Raw genomic sequence first — 8,542 nt, forward strand, 5'->3', positions numbered from 1 at the left:
CATGCCGCGACAGCGTGGACGTGAACCGTATGTGCAGTTGACGGACTTTGGTTGGTTGGTTGTTGGGATGTTTAAGGGGGACTAAACAGCTAAGGTCATCAGTCCCCCATTCCAAAAACAGGCGAGACAGTCACGAAGCAGGTAAAACCCCAAGGGGAACGAGACTCCCCCCAGGCACTAAAAGAACACAAATGCAGCAACGAACACTACAGACAAGAAGAGGACAGACAAACACCAGACAGAAATAAACAGAAGAAAAGAAGATGGCCGGAAACTGGTTGACTGACCGCGAGACAAAAAAGGGAAAGAGTCAACCAGCAGACTAAACACCAAAACAGCAACAAATTCGGAGAGACACGAGGACAAAAGACACAGAATGGGAAAGGTGCAGGACCTCCCTAAATAGAACCATAAAAAGGACTACCACGGATAAAATTTAAAACATTGTCAGCCATGGAGGCACCGTCACATAAAATCAAAGGCAAAGTACCCGGGAGATTAAAAGTCCGCCGGAGGATGCGCAGTCGGGGACACTCCAATAAAATGTGGGCAACCGTCTGCCGGGACCCACACTGACACAGGGGGGGATCCTCCTGACGCAAAAGATGGTGACGGACTTTGAGCGAGGGCGTATAGTGGGCATGCGGGAGGCCGGGTGGACGTACCGCCGAATTGCTCAACACGTGGGGCGTGAGGTCTCCACAGTACATCGATGTTGTCGCCAGTGGTCGGCGGAAGGTGCACGTGCCCGTCGACCTGGGACCGGACCGCAGCGACGCACGGATGCACGCCAAGACCGTAGGATCCTACGCTGTGCCGTAGGGGACCGCACCGCCACTTCCCAGCAAATTAGGGACACTGTTGCTGCTGGGGTATCGGCGAGGACCATTCGCAACCGTCTCCATGAAGCTGGGCTACGGTCCCGCACACCGTTAGGCCGTCTTCCGCTCACGCCCCAACATCGTGCAGCCCGCCTCCAGTGGTGTCGCGACAGGCGTGAATGGAGGGACGAATGGAGACGTGTCGTCTTCAGCGATGAGAGTCGCTTCTGCCTTGGTGCCAATGATGGTCGTATGCGTGTTTGGCGCCGTGCAGGTGAGCGCCACAATCAGGACTGCATACGACCGAGGCACACAGGCCAACACCCGGCATCATGGTGTGGGGAGCGATCTCCTACACTGGCCGTACACCACTGGTGATCGTCGAGGGGACACTGAATAGTGCACGGTACATCCAAACCGTCATCGAACCCATCGTTCTACCATTCCTAGACCGGCAAGGGAACTTGCTGTTCCAACAGGACAATGCACGTCCGCATGTATCCCGTGCCACCCAACGTGCTCTAGAAGGTGTAAGTCAACTACCCTGGCCTGCAAGATCTCCGGATCTGTCCCCCATTGAGCATGTTTGGGACTGGATGAAGCGTCGTCTCACGCGGTCTGCACGTCCAGCACGAACGCTGGTCCAACTGAGGCGCCAGGTGGAAATGGCATGGCAAGCCGTTCCACAGGACTACATCCAGCATCTCTACGATCGTCTCCATGGGAGAATAGCAGCCTGCATTGCTGCGAAAGGTGGATCTACACTGTACTAGTGCCGACATTGTGCATGCTCTGTTGCCTGTGTCTATGTGCCTGTGGTTCTGTCAGTGTGATCATGTGATGTATCTGACCCCAGGAATGTGTCAATAAAGTTTCCCCTTCCTGGGACAATGAATTCACGGTGTTCTTATTTCAATTTCCAGGAGTGTAGTTGTGATGAAGAGTAGGCTGAAGTTCAAGGCATTAGTCAGGAAGAATCAATACGCAAAGAAGTGGGATACGGAAGTACTAAGGAATGACGAGATGCGTTTGAAGTTCTCTAACGCTATAGATACAGCAATAAGGAATAGCGCAGTAGGCAGTACAGTTGAAAAGGAATGGACATCTCTAAAAAGGGCCATCACAGAAGTTGGGAAGGAAAACATAGATACAAAGAAGGTAGCTGTGAAGAAACCATGGGTAACAGAAGAAATATTTCAGTTGATTGATGAAAGGAGGAAGTACAAACATGTTCCGCGAAAATCAGGAATACAGAAATACAAGTCGCTGAGGAATGAAATAAATAGGAAGTGCAGGGAAGCTAAGACGAAATGGCTGCAGGAAAAATGTGAAGACATCGAAAAAGATATGATTGTCGGAAGGACAGACTCAGCATACAGGAAAGTCAAAACAACCTTTGGTGACATTAAAAGCTACGGTGGTAACATTAAGAGTGCAACGGGAATTCCACTCTTAAATGCAGAGGAGAGAGCAGATAGGTGGAAAGAATACATTGAAAGCCTCTATGGGGGTGAAGATTTGTCTGATGTGATAGAAGAAGAAACAGGAGTCGATTTAGAAGAGATAGGGGATCCAGTATTAGAATCGGAATTTAAAAGAGCTTTGGAGGTCAAATAAGGCAGAAGGGATAGATAACATTCCATCAGAATTTCTAAAATAATTGGGGGAAGTGGCAACAAAACGACTATTCACGTTGGTGTGTAGAATATATGAGTCTGGCGACATACCATCTGACTTTCGGAAAAGCATCATCCACACAATTCCGAAGACGGCAAGAGCTGACAAGTGCGAGAATTATCGCACAATATGCTTAACAGCTCATGCATCGAAGCTGCTTACAAGAATAATATACAGAAGAATGGAAAAGAAAATTGAGAATGCGCTAGGTGACGATGTTTGGCTTTAGGAAAAGTAAAGGGACGAGAGAGGCAATTCTGACGTTACGGCTAATAATGGAAGCAAGGCTAAAGAAAAATCAAGACACTTTCATAGGATTTGTCGACCTGGAAAAAGCGTTCGACAATATAAAATGGTGCAAGCTGTTCGAGATTCTGAAAAAAGTAGTAGGGGTAAGCTATAGGGAGAGACGGGTCATATACAATATGTACAACAACCAAGAGGGAATAATAAGAGTGGACGATCAAGAACGAAGTGCTCGTTTTAAGAAGGGTGTAAGACAAGGCTGTAGCCTTTCGCCCCTACTCTTCAATCTGTACATCGAGGAAGCAATGATTGAAATAAAAGAAAGGTTCAGGAGTGGAATTAAAATACAAGGTGAAAGAATATCAATGATACGATTCGCTGATGACGTTGCTATCCTGAGTGAAAGTGAAGAAGAATTAAATGATCTGCTGAACGGAATGAACAGTCTAATGAGTACACAGTATGGTTTGAGAGTAAATCGGAGAAAGACGAAGGTAATGAGAAGTAGTAGAAATGAGAACAGCGAGAAACTTAACATCAGGATTGATGGTCACGAAGTCAATGAAGTTAAGGAATTCTGCTACCTAGGCAGTAAAATAACCAAAGACGGACGGAGCAAGGAGGATATCAAAAGCAGACTCGCTATGGCAAAAAAGGCATTTCTGGCCAAGAGAACTAATATCAAATACCGGCCTTAATTTGAGGAAGAAATTTCTGAGGATGTACGTCTGGAGTACAGCATTGTACGGTAGTGAAACATGGACTGTGGGAAAACCAGAACAGAAGAGAATCGAAGCATTTGAGATGTGGTGGTATAGACGAATGTTGAAAATTAGGTGGACTGATAAGGTAAGGAATGAGGAGGTTCAACGCAGAATCGGAGAGAAAAGGAATATGTGGAAAACACTGATAAGGAGAAGGGACAGGATGATAGGACATCTGCTAAGGCATGAGGGAATGACTTCCATGGTACTAGAGGGAGCTGTAGAGGGCAAAAACTATAGAGGAAGACAGAGATTGGAATACTTCAAGCAAATAATTGAGGACGTAAGTTGCAAGTGCTACGCTGAGATGAAGAGGGATGAAGAGGTTAGCACAGGAAAGGAATTCGTGGCGGGCCGCATCAAACTAGTCAGTAGACTGATGACAAAAAACATCAGAAGGATCAGAGGCCACACTTTAATTACTGTCATCATCTTCACGAACTCGTCACCAAGATTCGGCTGAAAGATACGTGGGAAATTCTGCATCCTACCCTGGTTAAATTTACTTTTTTTACCCCTATTTCAAGTAGTCGACTTGACCGAATCCATACAGGGTGTTACAAAAAGGTACGGCCAAACTTTCAGGAAACATTCCTCACACACAAATAAAGAAAAGATGTTATGTGGACATGTGTCCGGAAACGCTTCATTTCCATGTTAGAGCTCATTTTAGTTTGTTCTTCCACCTACGCTCAATGGAGCACGTTATCATGATTTCATACAGGATATTCTACCTGTGCTGCTAGAACATGTGCCTTTACAAGTACGACACAACATGTGGTTTATGCACGATGGAGCTCCTGCACATTTCAGTCGGAGTGTTCGTACGCTTCTCAACAACAGATTCAGTGACCGATGGATTGGTAGAGGCGGACCAATTCCATGGCCTCCACGCTCTCTTGACCTCAACGCTTTGGACTTTCATTTATGGGGGCATTTGAAAGCTCTTGTCTACGCAACCCCGGTACCAAATGTAGAGACTCTTCGCGCTCGTATTGTGGACGGCTGTGGTACAATACGCCATTCTCCAGGGCTGCATCAACGCATCAGGGATACCATGCGACGGAGGGTGCATGCATGTATCCTCGCTAACAGAGGACATTTTGAACATCTCCTGTAACAAAGTGTCTGAAGTCACGCCGGTACGTTCTGTTGCTGTGTGTTTCCATTCCATGATTAATGTGATTTGAAGAGAAGTAATAAAATGAGCTCTAACATGGAAAGTAAGCGTTTCCGGACACATGTCCACATATTTTCTTTCTTTGTGTGTGAGGAATGTTTCCTCAAAGTTTGGCCGTACCTTTTTGTAACACCCTGTATATCGTCTCACATCAGCAACCGTGTTCTTGATACTGAAGTTATTCCAGCTCCCTTCTCTGACCATTGTGCCTATGCTGTCACCTTAAATCTCGACAAGCAACCAACAAAAAGGTTCAAAGGGCAGTGGATGCTTAACACTTCTCATCTTCAAGACCTGGAACTCGAAGATGTCATTTGTGCAACATGGAATTTTTGTCTCCGCTCCATTAACAAGCATAGAACTAAACTAGAGTGGTGGACACACACAGCTAAAAGAAAACTGCGACAGTGTATGATCTCTTGCTGCTATCAGAAAGCGAAGGATAACAAGAAGACAATAGAATTTTATTATGCCGTGTTGAGAGAATTATATGAAAAATCTCATGACTCCAACGTTTGTTGTTGTTGTTGTGGTCTTCAGTCCTGAGACTGGTTTGATGCAGCTCTCCATGCTACTCTATCCTGTGCAAGCTTCTTCATCTCCCAGTACCTACTGCAACCTACATCCTTCTGAATCTGCTTGGTGTATTCATCTCTTGGTCTCCCTCAACGATTTTTACCCTCCACGCTGTCCTCCAATACTAAATTGATGATCCCTTGATGCCTCAGAACATGTCCTACCAACCGATCCCTTCTTCTACTTAAGTTGTGCCACAAACTTCTCTTCTCCCCAATCCTATTCAATACCTCCACATTACTTATATGATCTACCCATCTAATCTTCAGCATTCTTCTGTAGCACCACATTTCGAAAGCTTCTATTCTCTTCTTGCCTGAACTATTTATTGTCCACGTTTCACACTCCATACATGTCTACCGTATCTTCCTTCGCCGTCGGAGTTGTCGTTGTTGCCGTGAGGCACTGTTATACCAAGTGGAAAGGCGCGTCGATCTTAGAGCTTCTATTGTCTTCTTGTCCAAACTAGTTATCGTCCATGTTTCACTTCCATACATGGCTACGCTCCATACAAATAGTTTCAGAAACGACTTCCTGACAGTTAAATCAATACTCGATGTTAACAAATTTCTCTTCTTCAGAAACGCTTTCCTTGCCATTGCCAGTCTACATTTTATATCCTCTCTCCTTCGACCATCATCAGTTATTTTGCTCCCCAAATACCAAAACTCCTTTACTACTTTAAGTGTCTCATTTCCTAATCTAATTCCCTCAGCATCACCTGACTTAATTCGACTACATTCCATTATCCTCGTTTTGCTTTTGTTGATGTTCATCTTATATCCTCCCTTCAAGACACCATCCAATCCGTTCAACTGCTCTTCCAAGTAGTTTGCTGTCTCTGACAGAATTACAATGTCATCGGCGAACCTCAAACTTTTTATTTCTTCTCCATGGAATTTAATACCTACTCCGAATTTTTCTTTTGTTTCCTTCACTGCTTGCTCAATATACAGATTGAATAACATCGGGGAGAGGCTACAACCCTGTCTCACTCCCTTCCCAACCGCTGCATCCCTTCCATGCCCCTCGACTCTTATAACTGCCATCTGGTTTCTGTACAAATTGTAAATAGCTTTTCGCTCCCTGTATTTTACCCGAGCCAGCTTTAGAATTTGAAGGAGAGTATTCCATTCAACATTGTCAAAAGCTTTCTCTAAGTCTACAAATGCCAGAAACGTAGGTTTGCCTTTTCTTAATCTAGCTTCTAAGATAAGTCGTAGGGTCAGTATGTAAGTAGGCTGTTTAGGTTTTTTTTGGTAACGCCACCTCTGTATGAAAATCACTGGCTGTGCTGTGTGCAGTCTGTGGCTGCTTTGCATTGTTGTAATACTCGCCATGTAAGTAGGCTGTTTAGGTTTTTTTTGGTAACGCCACCTCTGTATGAAAATCACTGGCTGTGCTGTGTGCAGTCTGTGGCTGATTTGCATTGTTGTAATACTCGCCATTGTAGTGTTAGGCAGCTGGCTCTGAACAGCGCGTAGCGTTGCGCAGTTGGAGGTGAGCCGCCAGCAGTGGTGGATGTGGGGAGAGAGATGGCGGAGTTTTGAAATTTGTCATGAACTGCTCTCTCTCTCTCTCTCTCTCTCTCTCTCTCTCTCTCTCTATATATATATATATATATATATATATATATATATATATATATATATCAAGGTAAATACATTGTTTGTTCTCTATTAATATCTTTCATTTGCTAACTATCCCTATCAGTAGTTAGTGCCTTCCATAGTTTGAATCTTTTATTTAGCTGGCAGTAGTTTCGCTCGCTGTATTGCAGTAGTGGGAGTAACCAAGATTTTTGTGAGGTAAGTGATTTGTGAAAAGTACAGGTTAATGTTAGTCAGGGCCATTCTCTTGTAGAGATTATTGAAAGTCAGATTGCGTTGCGCTAAAAATATTGTGCGTCAGTTTAAGCACAGTCGTGCAAAATTATTCAAAGGGGACGTTTCAAGTATTGCCTCAAGTGTTCCAACATTTCTATGGAATCCAAACCGATCTTCCCCGAGGTCAGCTTCTACCAGTTTTTCCATTCGTCTGTAGAGAATACGCGTTAGTATTTTGCATCCGTGACTTACTAAACTGATTGTTCGGTAATTTTCACATCTGTCAGCACATGCTTTCTTTTGGATCGGGATTATTATATTCTTCTTGAAGTCTGAGGGTATTTCGCCTGTCTCATACATCTTGCTCACCAGATGGTAGAGTTTTGTCATGACTGGCTCTCCCAAGGCCATCAGTAGTTCTAATGGAATGTTGTCTACTCCCGGGGCCTTGTTTCGACTCAGGTCTTTCAGTGCTCTGTCAAACTCTTCACGCAGTATCGTATCTCCCATTTCATCTTCATCTACATCCTCTTCCTTTTCCATAATATTGTCTTCAAGTACATTGCTCTTGTATAGGCCCTCTATATACTCCCTCCACCTTTCTGCTTTCCCTTCTTTGCTTAGAACTGGGTTTCCATCTGAGCTCTTAATATCCATACAAGTGATTCTCTGCTCTCCAACGGTTACTTTAATTTTCCTGTAGACAGTATCTATCTTACCCCTAGTGAGACAAGCCTCTACATCCTTACATTTGTCCTCTAGCCATCCCTGCTTAGCCATTTTGCACTTCCTGTCGATCTCATTTTTGAGACGTTTGTATTCCTTTTTGCCTACTTCATTTACTGCATTTTTATATTTTCTCCTTTCATCAATTTAAATTCAGTATTTCTTCTGTTACCCAAGGATTTCTACTAGCCCTCGTCTTGTTACCTACTAGGTCCTCTGCTGCCTTCACTACTTCATCTCTCAGAGTTATCCATTCTTCTTCTACTGTATTTCTTTCCCCATTCCTGTCAATTGTACCCTTATGCTCTCCCTGAAACTCTGTACAACCTCGAGTTCTTTCAGTTTATCCAGGTCCCATCTCCTTAAATTCCCACCTTTTTGCAGTTTCTTCAGTTTTAATCTACAGTTCTTAACCAATAGATTGTGATCAGAGTCCACATCTGCCCCTGGAAATGTCTTACAATTTAAAACCTGGTTCCTAAATCTCTGTCTTACCATTATGTAATCTATCTGAAAACTGTCAGTATCTCCAGGCTTCTTCCATGTATACAACCTTGTTTTATGATTCTTGAACCAAGTGTTAGCTATGAATAAGTTATGCTCTGTGCAAAATTCTACCAGACGGCTTCCTCTTTAATTTCTCTCCCCCAATCCATATTCACCCACTATGTTTCCTTCTCTCCCTTTTCCTACTACCGAATTCCAGTCACCCATGACTATTAAATT

The sequence above is a fragment of the Schistocerca nitens genome, chromosome 4 (genome assembly GCF_023898315.1).
Source record: "Schistocerca nitens isolate TAMUIC-IGC-003100 chromosome 4, iqSchNite1.1, whole genome shotgun sequence".
Taxonomy (NCBI): Eukaryota; Metazoa; Arthropoda; class Insecta; order Orthoptera; family Acrididae; genus Schistocerca; species Schistocerca nitens.